Here is a 13,615-nt window from a genome sequence, read left to right on the forward strand (position 1 = left end):
AGCAAGATGGACTCACTTGTGGCTATTGGTTTGATTTGGCCAACTGGGGACTTAAATTTTGTTTGGCTGTCGCAGTTTGTAATAGGGCTGTCAATCACAGTTTACTCACGCCATTAACTCTAAAAAATTAATTGCAATTAAAAAAATTAAGCACAGTTTTAATCACACTGTTAAATAGAATACCAGTTGAAATTTATTAAATATTTTGTATGTTTTTCTACATTCTCATATACATTGTATTCTGTGTTGTAATTGAAATCAGTGTATATTTGTATTACAAATATTTGCATTGTAAAAATGATAAACAAAAGAAATAGTATTTTTCAATTCACCTCATACAAGTACTGTCATGCAATCTCTTTATCATGAAAGTGCAACTTACAAATGTAGATTTTTTTTTTGTTACATAACTGCACTCAAAAACAAAACAATGTAAAATTTCAGATCCTACAGTTCCACTCGGTCCTACTTCTTCTTCAGCCAATTGCTAAGACAAACAAGTTTGTTTACATTGGCAGAAGATAATGTTGCTCTCTGCTTATTTACAATGTCACCAAATACTGTGAATAGGCATTTGCATGGCTTATAGCTGGCATTGCAAGGTATGTACATGCCAGATATGCTAAACATTCGTATGCCCTTTCATGCTTTGGCCACTATTCCAGAAGTCATGTTTCCATGCTGACGATGCTGGTTAAAAAAATAACGCATTAATTAAATTTGTGACTAATCTCCTTGAGGGGAGAATTGTGTCTCCTGCTCTGTTTTACCCATGTTCTGCCATGTAGACTCATAGACTTTAAGGTTAGAAGGGACCATTATGATCATCTAGTCTGACCTCCTGCACAACGTAGGCCACAAAATCTCACCCACCCACTCCTGTAACAAACCTCTAATCTATGTCTGAGCTATTGAAGTCCTCAACTTGTGGTTTAAAGACTTCAAGGAGCAGAGAATCCTCCAGCAAGTGACCCGTGCCCCACTCTGCAGAGGAAGGTGAAAAACCCCCAGGGCCTCTGCTAATCTGCCCTGGAGGAAAATTCCTTCCTGACCTCAAATATGGCAGTCGGCTAAACCCTGAGCATGTGGGCAAGACTCATCAGCCAGACACTCAGGAAAGAATTCTCTGTAGTAACTCAGATCTCACCCCATCTAACATTCCATCACAGGCCATTGGGCATATCTACTGCTAATAGGTGAAGATCAATTAACTGCCAAAATTAGGCTATCCATCATATCATCCCTTCCATAAATTTATCAAATTTAGTCTTGAAGCCAGATATGTCTTTTGCCCCCACTGCTTCCCTTGGAAGGCTCTTCCAGAACTTCACTCCCTTGATGGTTAGAAACCTTCATCTAATTTCAAGTCTAAACTTCCTGATGGCCAGTTTATATTCACTTGTTCTTGTGGTACTGAGCTTAAATAATTCTTCTCCCTCTGTGGTATTTATCCCTCTGATATATTTATAGAGAGCAATCATATCTCCTCTCGGCCTTCTTTTAGTTAGGCTAAACAAGCCAAGCTCCTTAAGTCTTCTTTCATAAGACAGGTTTTCCATTCCTTGGATTATCCAAGTAGCCCTTCTCTGTACCTTTTCCAGTTTGAATTCATTCTTCTTAAACATGGGAGACCAGAACTGTGCACAGTATTCCAGGTGAGGTCTCACCAGTGCCTTGTATAACGGTACTAACACCTCCTTATCTCTACTGGAAATACCTTCCCTGATGCATCCCAAGACCACATTAGCTTTTTTCACAGCCATATCACATTGGCGGCTCATAGTCATCCTGTAATCAACCAATGCTTTGAGATCCTTCTCCTCCTCTGTTACTTCCAAGTGATCCATCCCCAGCTTATAACAAAAATTCTTGTTATTAATCCCTAAATGCATGACCTTGCACTTTTCAGTATTAAATTTCATCCTATTACTATTAGTCCAGTTTACAAGGTCATCCAGATTTTCCTGTGTGACCTGTATCCCTAACCCTAACATAATATTTCATGTTATAGCAGTCTCGGATGACGACCCAGCACATGTTCATTTAAGAACAATTTCACTGTAGATTTGACAAAATGCAAAGAAGGTACCAATATGAGATTTCTAAAGATAGCTACAGCACTTGACCCAAGGTTTAAAAATTTGAAATGCCTTCCAAAATCTGGGATGGACGAGGTGTGGAGCATGCTTTCAGAAGTCTTAAAAGAGCAACACTCCAATGCAGAAACTACAGAGCCCGAACCACCAAAAAAGAAAATCAACCTTCTGCTGATGGCATCTGACTCAGATAATGAAAATTAACATATGTCGATCTGCACTACTTTGGATTGTTATCGAGCAGAACCCGTCCTCAACGTGAATGCATGTCCCCTGGAATGGTGGTTGAAACATGAAGGGATACATGATTCTTCTTCGAGTGATTGCTCGTGTGTATTCCGCAATAGGTGTGCGTGCTTGCCATGTGCACTGGTGCCGGAAGCTTTTCCCCTAGCAGTACCCATGGCGGGAAGCACCGCCGTGACCCCTGGAGTGGTGCCTGCCTGGCGCGGTGTAAGGTGAGCTGTGCGCTCCCCCCACCCTCAGTTCCTTCTTGCCACCAGTGAAGGTGCATTGGAACTGCTCTGCTCCAGCTTTTCTGTAGCTCGTCTCCATAACTGTTAGTTCGTTCAGTGTTAGTACCTGTAGTTAGTTTAGTCAGTGAGCCCAGTCTGGGGTATGCCCTGCGCCCTGGAATTTAAGTCATGCGGCTGTTGTAGGCGTTCTATGCCAAGAAGTGACCTGCACACAGACTGTTTGCGCTGTTTGGGAGAAACACATATCAGCAAAAGGTGCAAGATTTGCAAGTCGTTTAAGCCTCGGACCAAAAGAGAAAGGGTCATTAGGCTCCAGGTCGTCCTGATGGAGTTGGTGCTTGACCCTGGCACGCCACTCCGAACTGGGAACCGGCACTGCGGCATCGGTGCGCCGCAATCCTCCAGTGCCATTGGCCAGTTGGCACTGCTCCCCATCCGCAGGGCATGCCAAGAGGGCCAGGAAGCCTCCCTCTTCGCAGCAGCATTGAAGGAAGTCTGGGACAGAGGCTAGGCCCATGTCGGGCAGTCCTTGATCCCCACCGAGCCCCAGGCCTTAGACTCACATTGCATGAAGTAGCCTAGCCCCTTCAGAGCAGGCCTCTCTGGATGTGCATCATGGGTCCACCCATCGAGGCCGTTCGCGGAGCAGCTGTTACTGTTGGTACCGGTTCTCCACATCGAGATCGCGGTCCCGTGGCTGTTGTAGATCCCGGCACCACCGCTCCTTCCGGTCCAGTGACAGCAGCAGCTCCTATGCCAGCCCGGTCTCATTGTAGCCGTCCCTCAATGGGCCAGGCCAGCTAACCTGAACAGTCGGCCCCGCTGGTGCCACAGCAGGTGCAGTGGCACCGAGTGTTGTGGCTGGCCCAATGGTACCAGTGGGCACTGTGGCTTCTGGCACAGCCCCCGGTGGGAGCCCGCTTGGTGGATGGAGCTTCAGAGGCACCGTCGCCTCCCTCTCCAGACCCCCAAGAAAGGAGTCAATGGAACATATGTCCTCGGCACTGTGCCTGGAGTCTGACCAGGTGGTGGACCCTCCTGTGCAGGACGATACCCAGAGCACAGCACTGGCTTCCTCGCCCTGCCCGCAGGAGGCAATTGTAGCCCTCCCCCCACCCCGGCCCGCAGGAGAACTTCAGGGCCCACCAAGAACTCTTAAAGAGGGTGGCAGCAAGCCTCCACCTCCAAGCAGAGGAGATGGAGGAGCCCTCAGACTCCCTGTTAACGTGCTGTCCCCATCGTCACCGAGTAGGGTGGCCTTGCCTCTCCATGAAGGGGTGGCTAAGATTTCAAATGCCCTGTGGCAAACACCAGCCTCATTGGCCCCCATCTCTAAAAAGGTGGAACGCAAGTACTTTGTACCCACTAAAAGGCATGAGTACTTGTATGCCCACCTGGCGTCCAAGTCCCTGGTGGTCGAGTCAGTCATCCACAGGGAACGGCAGGGTCAGCTTCCAGTTACTTGTGGCAAACCGTCAGGCTCTCCTGGACAGTACAAACTAAATCTGTGGGGCTCCCTGCCCAAGTCTGAGGACTCCCTCCAGGAGTACGATAGGAAGGAGTTCAAGGCGCAAGTGGAGGAAGGGGCAGCCGCCGCGAAGGCGTCCCTGCAGGCAGCCTCGGATGAGACGGGCGTCATGGCTCCTGCTCTCGGGGCTGTCCAGTGAGCCTCAGTCTCCCACGCAGGATCTCCCGTTTGATGGGAAAGCTGTTTGTGGAGGAAACAGATACAAGGCTGCATGGCATGAAAGATTCCCACACGACCCTCTAGACTCTGAGCCTCTATGTCCCAGCTCCAGCAAAACCGAAGTTCAAGCCACAGCAGACTCCCGCCGAGGCCGTCCTCCCGAAGTACAAGGCCACCCATAAGAAGCAGCAGAGATGCCCTCAGTGACAGTCTCAGTCTGCCCCACAGCTTGGGTCCTCCAAGGGCAAGCAGGCGGGGGAAAGGCGTTTTTGATGGGACGTTTGGGGACACCCCACCAGTCCTCACCAGGGATCCAATAAAACTACCCTTCTCCAACTGGTTGTGTGCTTTCCTTCCAGAATGGTCGCGGCTAACCTCGGACTGATGGGTCCTCAACACCATCTCCTGGGGTTACACCCTCCAGTTTATTTCCTTCCCGCCTAACCACCCCCCACCCTCTTGGGGGACCCCTCGCACGAAGCTCTGCTCGAGCCAGAGGTGGGGTGGTTCCTAGGACTAGAAGCAATACAGGCGGTGCCCAAGGAGTTCATGGGCAAGGGGTATTACTTCTGTTATTTCCTTATCCTGAAGGCCAAAGGGGTGCTCAGGCCCATTCTGGACCTGCGAGGTCTGAACCAGTACATGGTGAAACTCAAGTTCCGCATGGTCTCCCTGGCCTCCATCATCCCCTCCCTGGATCCCCGGGACTCATACGCTGCCCTCGATCTACAGGACACATACTTCCACATCCACATATTCGAGGGGCACAGGCGCTTCCTCCATTTCGTGGTGGGACAGAATCATTACCAATTCACGGTCCTCCCATTTGGTCTGTCCACTGCCCCCAGGGTGTTTACAAAATGCATGTTGGTGGCAGCGGCCTACCTCAGACGGCAGGGGGTCCAGATATTTCCCTATCTGGACGATTGGCTTGTCAAGGGCATCTCCCAGTCGCAGGTGAGGGATCGCGTGGCGCTTCTCCTGTCCACATGCACTGCCTTGGGCCTGTTGGTAAACAGCACCAAATCCATGTTAGTCCCGGTCCAACGCATAGAGTTTATCGGGGCGCTCCTGGATGCTGTGTCGGCCAGGGCCTCTCTCCCACCAAACAGATTTGAGACCCTGAAAAGTCTCATTGACTTGGTCACAAGGTTCCTGGTGACAACAGCCAGAATTTGCCTGCAACTCGTGGGTCACATGTTGGTGTGCACATACATGGTCTGTCACGCCAGACTCAGGATGAGGCCCCTCCAGCTCTGGTTGGCCTCAAAGTTCTCTCAGGCCATAGACAAGATGGACAAGATCCTCACCATGCCGGATTCTGTGATCACCTCCCTACGGCGGTGGTCCGCCCCAACCAACATGCTCCAAGGGCTCCTGTTCAAGGACAGGGCCCATCATTGGAGCTGATGTCCGATGCATCGGACCTGGGTTGGCTGGCCCATGTGGGGAACTTTCAGACCCAAGGCCTGGGGTCGGCTCAAGACCTGATCCTACATATAAACGTCAAGGAGCTCAAGGCGGTGCGGTTGGCATGCATGGCCTTCCGCTCACACCTGGAGGGCAAGGTAGTCAGGGTCCTCACGGATAACACGGCCTCGATGCTCTATATCAAGAGGCAAGGCAGGGCCCAATCCTCTGCCACGAAGCCCTCAGGCTGTGGGACTTCTGTATACCCCACGACATACACCTGAAGGCCTTCCACCTACCGGGTGCCCGGAACGAGAGGCGGATCGCTTGAGCAGGGGACTTTTCCTCACAACATGAGTGGTCCCTCCACCAGGAAGTGGCCCACCAGCTCTTTCGAAGGTGCGGAACTCCCCAGGTGGACCTATTCGTGACTCAGCAGAACCAGCGATGCCCCCGGTTCTGCTCTGGGGAGGCCTGCGGAGGGTCGCTACCTCCAATGCCTTTCTCCTATCTTGGGCAGGCCGACTTCTCTATGCCTTTCCCCCGATTCCTCTAATCAGCAGGGTCCTGGAGAAGATAAAGATGGACAAGGCCCAGGTCCTCCTGATTTCCCTGGCATGGCCTAGGCAGCATCTGTATGGGACCCTCACGGGCCTGCCAGTAGCTCCGCCATGGCCATTGCTGCTCCGTCCAGACCTGGTCTCTCAGGACCAGGGCCGTCTCCTCCATCTTAACCTAGTGGCGCTTCAGCTCAAGGTATGGCTGCTCAGTGGTTAGGCAGAGAGGAAAGGACGTGCTCAGAACAGGTTCAGCGCATCCTCCTCTAAGTAGAAGGCCCTCCACTCGTTGTGCTTATTGGTGAAGTGTCCCGTTTCTCTAGGTGGGCGGCGGACCAGGGTGTCTCCCAGGTGGCTGCCCCAATCCATCTTATCCTGGATTATCTCCTCCACCTGAGGGCCCAGGTCCTGGCGCCCCCGTCAGTCAAGGTGCACCTGCACACGGTATTTTCCCATGCTATGACTCGGCCGGTTCCTTAAGGGTTTGGACCCTCTTTTTTCCGTATTCTAGACCCCCCGGTCCACAGCGGACCTAAACTTGTGTTGGCTCATCTCACGGGGCCCCCGTCTAAACCATTGGCCATGTGCTCCTGGTCCTCGCTCTCTTGAAATGTGGCCTTCCTGGTTGCAATCATGTCAGCCAGGCGAGTCTTGGAGCTCAGGGCCCTGATCACCGAGCCACCATACAGAATCTTTCATAAGGACAAGGTCCAGCTCCGCCCACACCCTGCGTTCCTCCCGAAGGTGGTCTCTGTCTACCGCATGGGTCAGGACATTTTTCTACTGGTTCTCTGCCCCAAGCCTCACGCGTCCAGTGAGGAGCGCCGTCTCCACATGCTCCGATGTGCGGTGGGCTCTGGCTTTCTACCTCGAGCGAACCAAGCCGTTCAGAACGTCCTCGCAACTGTTCGTCACCTCGGCTGAGCGTGCAAGGGGCCAGCCAATTTCCACTCAGCACCTTTCTAAGCGGATCACTTCGTGCATCCGCTCCTGTTTTGAGCTAGTGGGTGTTCCCCCGCCACCCATTGTGAGGACACACTCGACTTGGCCCAGGCCTCGTCGGCTGCCTTCGTAGCCCACGTCCCCATCCAGGACATTTGTAGGGTCGCCACGTGGTCTTTGGTTCACACGTTCACCTCACACTATGGGATCGTCTCCTAAACCAGGGATGACACCAGGTTCGGCAGGGCCGTCCTCCATCCCAAGAACTTGTGAGCTCCTACTCACCTCCAACAGATATAGCTTGGAATCACCTATTGTGGAATACACATGAGCAATCACTCGAAGAAGAAAAGACAGTTACCTGTTCCATAACTGGTGTTCTTCGAGATGCGTTGCTCATGTCTGTTCCACATCCCACCCTCCTTCCCCTCTGTCGGAGTTGTCTGGCAAGAAGGAACTGAGGGTGGAGGGAGCTCACAGATCCCCTTATACTGCACCAGGCAGGTGCCACTCCAGCGGTCGCAGGGGGCACTCTCCCCCTACGGGTACTGCTAGGGGAAAAACTTCCAAAAGCGGTGCACGTGGCGAGCATGCACACCTATTGTGGAATAGACATGAGCGACACATCTCGAAGAACACCAGTTACGGAAAAGGTAACTGTCTTATCTTTAGCATATCTGGCATGTAAATATCTTGCGATGCCGGCTACAACAGTGCCATGAGAACACCTGTTCTCACTTTCAGGTGACATGGTAAACAAGACCTGGGGATTACAGTGGATGAGAAGCTGGATATGCGTCAGAAGTGTGCCCTTGTTGCCAAGAAGGCCAATGGCATACTGGACTGTATTAGTAGGAGCATTGCCGGCAGATCGAGGGAAGTGATTATTCCCCTCTATTTGGCACTTGTGAAGCCACACCTGGAGTATTGCGTCCCGTTTGGTCCCCCCCACTACAGAAGGGATGTGGACAAATTGGAGAGGGTCCGGCGGAGGGCAACGAAAATTATTAGGGGGCTGGGGCTCATGTCTTACGAGGAGAGGCTGAGGGAACTGGGGTTATTTAGTCTGCAGAAGAGAAGAGTGAGGGGGGATTTGATAGCAGCCTTCAACTACCTGAAGGGGGGTACCAAAGAGGATGGAGCTCGGCTGTTCTTAGTGGTGGCAGATGACAGAACAAGAAGCAATTGGTCTCAAGTTGCAGTGGGGGAGGTCTAGGCTGGATAGTAGGAAACACTATTTCACTAGGAGGGTGGTGAAGCACTGGAATGGGTTCCCTAGGGAGGTGGTGGGATCTCCTTCCTTAGAGGTTTTTAAGGCCCGGCTTGACATAGACAGCTGCCGGGGCACAGGAGCTAGCAAACAGAGCTGTAAACAGGGGAGTTTGAGTGGGAGTTGTGTTGGAGGAGAAGGTAGTTGTACTTGGTTTTGTATTTTTAGTATTTGTGTGTGTGTGTGTGTGTGTGTGTAGAGGCTTTGTGCTGGGAGAGCAGCTGAGCCCTGCTTAGGGGGGTGGGGCTTCTGACTAGAGGGCCTATAAAGGTAGCCAGCCAGTCAGGCAGCGGCACAGACAGCTGCAGCGGCACAGGAGCTAGCAAACAGAGCTGTAAACAGGGGAGTTTGAGAGGGGAGTTTGTATGTGGTGCTTATTTGGGGTTTGCTTTTGCTGGGCGGGGTGGGTCTTTTTGGTGTGGCTTGTGTTTCCCAGATGACAGGACTTAGGTGGGACAGGCGATGACAGATATGGAGGCAGCTGTGGGAGTGACTCCTGTAGGGGAAGACACATGTGAGGATGACTGGATGTGGAAGCTGTGGTATGTACATGATCCTGGAGGGGGGAACCGGTAAGAAGTTTTTTCTGCATGAAATGCCGTCTGATAGAGCTGATGGAGGAAAAGATCCAAGGTTTGGAGATGCAGGTGGAAAGTCTTGTTGAGTTTAGGAAGGGGTTTGAGCAGATGATGGAGCAAAGATAGTGAGGTATCTGAAGGGAAAGCTCAGACTCACGATGGAAGCAGGGTTGGGGGAATTTTGAGGGGAGACTGGGTAGGAAAGTGGTCAGATGGAAGCATGTGACTAAAAGAACCAGGCAGAGGAAAAGACGGGCTAGTGAAGGAGAAATAGAGCTTAGGAACAGGTTTGCAGAGTTGGAAAATGAGAAGGGGCTCAACAGGGTACTTGTTGAAGGTGGAAGGGTAAGAAGAAGAGAGAGAGGCTAGTCCTATAGGAAAAGCAGAAGAGTCAAGGGAGACTACACCAAATCTGAGCCCCAGGAGGATACAGGATGGGTTGAAGAGGATTATAAGGGAAAATAGGAATGGAAAGAACTTGCAAGCCAGAGGGAACAGGGGAGAGACTGGAGAATAGCACTGTCACCAGGAAAAGGCAGGTCTATGTGATCGGGGACCTCTTTATTGAGAAGAATAGACAGGCCTGTAACTAGAGCTGATCCAGAGAAGAGAAGGGTGTTGCTGTCGTCCGAGTGCTAAGATATGGGATGTAGACCCGAGGTTGAAAAAGGATCCTAAAGGGAGCGGGAAAGAATCCCTTAATTATCCTTCATGTGGGAACAAATGATATGGCTATATTCTCGCTGGAAAGTATTAAGGGAGACTATGCTAGGCTGGGGAAGACGCTTAAGGAATTGAGGCTCAGGTGATCTTTAGTGGGATCCTGCCTGTTCCTAGAGAAGAGCAACAAAGTGTGACAAGATTATGACTGTCAACAGATGGCTTAGGCAGTGGTGCTATAAGGAGGGCTTTGGGATGTATGGCCACTGGGAGGCATTCACAGACAGAGGACAGTTCTCTCGGGATGGACTTCATCTGAGTAGGGAAGGAAATAGACTTCTAGGATCGAGGCTGGCACAACTGATAAAGAGAGCTTTAAACTAGGAATTGGGGGGAGATGGTTGGGAGATGTCCAGGTAATCTCCACGCCAGATTTTAGCATTGAGAGGGAAGAAGACCAAGTAAGAAAGGATCAGCTGTGGGTAGGAGAATGTATATAAGGAGCAAGGGCGGTGTGGGTACTAGTCTAATAGGTTATACTGGCTGTAGAATGACTGTGCCTAATAGGGTACAAAATGTGAGCGAGGCCAAACAGCAAAAATTAAGATGTTTGTACACCAATGCGAGGAGCCTAGGTAACAAAATGGAGGAACTAGAGCTACTGGTGCAGGAAGTGAAACCAGATATTATAGGGATAACAGAAACATGGTGGAATAGTCGTCATGACTGGACTATAGGTATTGAAGGGTATGTGCTGTTTAGGAAAGACCGAAATAAAGGTAAAGGTGGTGAGAAGCATTGTATATCAATGATGAGGTAGAATGTAAAGAAATAAGAAAGCGATGCAATGGATAAGACAGAGTCCGTGTGGGCAAAATTACATTGGGGGAAGATAACTAGTAGAGCCTCTCCTACGATAGTGCTTGCGGTGTGCTATAGACCTCCGGGATCTAACCTGGATATGGATAGAGCCCTTTTTAATGTTTTAATAAAATAAATACTAATGGAACTGCATGATCATGGGAGACTTAGCTTCCCAGATATAGACTGGAGGACCAGTGCTAGTAATAATATAGGGCTCAGATTTCCTAGAGGCGATAGCTGATGGATTCCTTCGTCAAGTAGTTGCTGAACCGACTAGAGGGGATGCCATTTTAGATTAATTTTGGTGAGTAGCGAGGACCCCATAGAAGAAATGGTTGTAGGGGACAATCTTTGGCTCAAGTGATCATGAGCTAATTCAGTTCAAACTAAATGGAAGGATTAACAAAAATAAATCTGCAACTAGAGTTTTTGATTTCAAAAGGGCTGACTTTCAAAAATTAAGGAAATTAGTTAGGGAAGTGGATTGGACTGAAGAACTTATGGATCTAAAGGTAGAGGAGGCCTGGGATTACTTTAAATCAAAGCTGCAGAAGCTATCGGAAGCCTGTATCCCAAGAAAGGGGAAAAAATTCATAGGCAGGAGTTGTAGACCAAGATGGATGAGCAAGCATCTTAGAGAGGTGATTAAGAAGAAGCAGAAAGCATACAGGGAGTGGAAGAAGGGAGGGATCAGCAAGGAAAGCTACCTAATTGAGGTCAGAACATGTAGGGATAAAGTGAGACAGGCTAAAGTCGAGTAGAGTTGGACCTTGCAGAGGGAATTAAAACCAATAGTAAAAGGTTCTATAGCCATATAAATAAGAAGAAAACTAAGAAAGAAGAAGTGTGGGGCCGCTTAACACTGAGGATGGAGTGGAGGTTAAGATAATCTAGGCATGGCCCAATATCTAAACAAATACTTTGCCTCAGTCTTTAATAAGGCTAAAGAGGATCTTAGGGATAATGGTAGCATGACAAATGGGAATGAGGATATTGAGGTAGATATTACCATATCTGAGGTAGAAGCGAAACTCAAACAGCTTAATGGGACTAAATCGGGGGGCCCAGATAATTTTCATCCAAGAATATTAAAGGAATTGGCACCTGAAATTACAAGCCCGTTAGCAAGAATTTTTAATGAATCTGTAAACTCAGGAGTCGTACCGAATGATTGGAGAATTGCTAATATAGTTCGTATTTTTAAGAAAGGAAAAAAAAGTGATCCGGATAACTGTAGGCCAGTTAGTTTGACATCTGTAGTATGCAAGGTCCTGGAAAAAATTTTGAAGGAGAAATTAGTTAAGGACATTGAAGTCAATGGTAAATGGGACAAAATACAACATGGTTTTACAAAAGGTAGATCGTGCCAAACCAACCTAATCTCCTTTTTTGAAAAAGTAACAGATTTTTTAGATAAAGGAAATGCAGTGGATCTCATTTACCTAGATTTCAGTAAGGCATTTGATACCGTGCCACAGGGGGAATTATTAGTTAAATTGGAGAAGATGGGGATCAATATGAACATCAAAAGGTGGATAAGGAATTGGTTAAAGGGGAGACTGCAACGGGTCCTACTGAAAGGAGAACTGTCAGGTTGGAGGGAGGTTACCAGTGGAGTTCCTCAGGGATCGGTTTTGGGACCAATCTTATTTAATTTTTTTATTACTGACCTTGGCACAAAAAGTGGGAGTGTGCTAATAAAGTTTGCAGATGATACAAAGCTGGGAGGTATTGCCAATTCGGAGAAGGATCGGGATATTATACAGGAGGATCTGGATGACCTTGTAAACTGGAATAATAGTAATAGGATGAAATTTAATAGTGAGAAGTGTAAGGTTATGCATTTAGGGATTAATAACAAGAATTTTTGTTACAAGTTGGGGATGCATCAATTAGAAGTAACGGAAGAGGAGAAGGACCTTGGAGTATTGGTTGATCATAGGATGACTATGAGCTGCCAATGTGATATGGCTGTGAAAAAAGCTAATGCCGTTTTGGGATGCATCAGGAGAGGCATGTCCAGTAGGGATAAGGAGGTTTTAGTACCATTATACAAGGCACTGGTGAGACCTCACCTAGAATACTGTGTGCAGTTCTGGTCTCCCATGTTCAAAAAGGATGAATTCAAAGTGGAGCAAGTACAGAGAAGGGCTACTAGGATGATCCGAGGCATGGAAAACTTGTCTTATGAAAGGAGACTTAAGGAGCTTGGCTCGTTTAGCCTAACTAAAAGAAGGTTGAGGGGAGATATGATTGCTCTCTATAAATATATCAGAGGGATAAATACAGGAGAGGGAGAGGAATTATTTCAGCTCAGCACCAATGTGGACACAAGAACAAATGGGTATAAACTGGCCACCAGGAAGTTTAAACTTGAAATTAGACAAAGGTTTCTAACCATCAGAGAGTGAAGTTTTGGAATAGCCTTCCAAGGGAAGCAGTGGGGGCAAAAGATCTATCTGGTTTTAAGATTCTACTCGATAAGTTTATGGAGGAGATGGTATGATGGGATAATGGGATTTTGGTAAGTAATTGATCTTTAAATATTCAGGATAAATAAGACTAATCCCCTGAGATGGGATATTAGATGGATGGGATCTGAGTTACTATAGAAAATTCTTTCCTGGGTATCTGGCTGGTGAATCTTGCCCATATACTCAGGGTTTAGCCGATGGCCATATTTGGGGTCGGGAAGGAATTTTCCTCCAGGGCAGACTGGAGAGGCCCTGGAGGTTTTTCGCCTTCCTCTGTAGCATGGGTGACTTGAGGGAGGCTTCTCTGCTCCTTGAAGTCTTTAAACCATGATTTAAGGACTTCAATAGCTCAGACATAGGTGAGGTTTTTCATAGGAGTGGGTGGGTGAGATTCGGTGGCCTGCGCTGTGCAGGAGGTCGGACTAGATGATCAGAATGGTCCCTTCTGACCTTAGTATCTATGAATCTATAGCCCTGGCTGGGATGATTTAGTTGGGGTTGGTCCTGCTTTGAGCAGGGGATTGGACTAGATGACCTCCTGAGATCCCTTCCAACCCTCATCTTCTATTATTCTAAGAAGTGGGCAGCATTATCTCTTGCA

At 48.7% G+C, this 13,615-nt stretch overlaps 1 protein-coding gene across 6 annotated transcripts in view; it reads left to right on the forward strand.

Annotated features, from left to right (window-relative positions):
• Positions 1–13,615, forward strand: part of ELP1 (elongator acetyltransferase complex subunit 1) — a 132,162-nt gene that overhangs the window by 81,046 nt on the left and 37,501 nt on the right. The gene's annotated exons all lie outside the window — the stretch shown is intronic.

The sequence above is a fragment of the Dermochelys coriacea genome, chromosome 5 (genome assembly GCF_009764565.3).
Source record: "Dermochelys coriacea isolate rDerCor1 chromosome 5, rDerCor1.pri.v4, whole genome shotgun sequence".
NCBI lineage: Eukaryota > Metazoa > Chordata > Testudines > Dermochelyidae > Dermochelys > Dermochelys coriacea.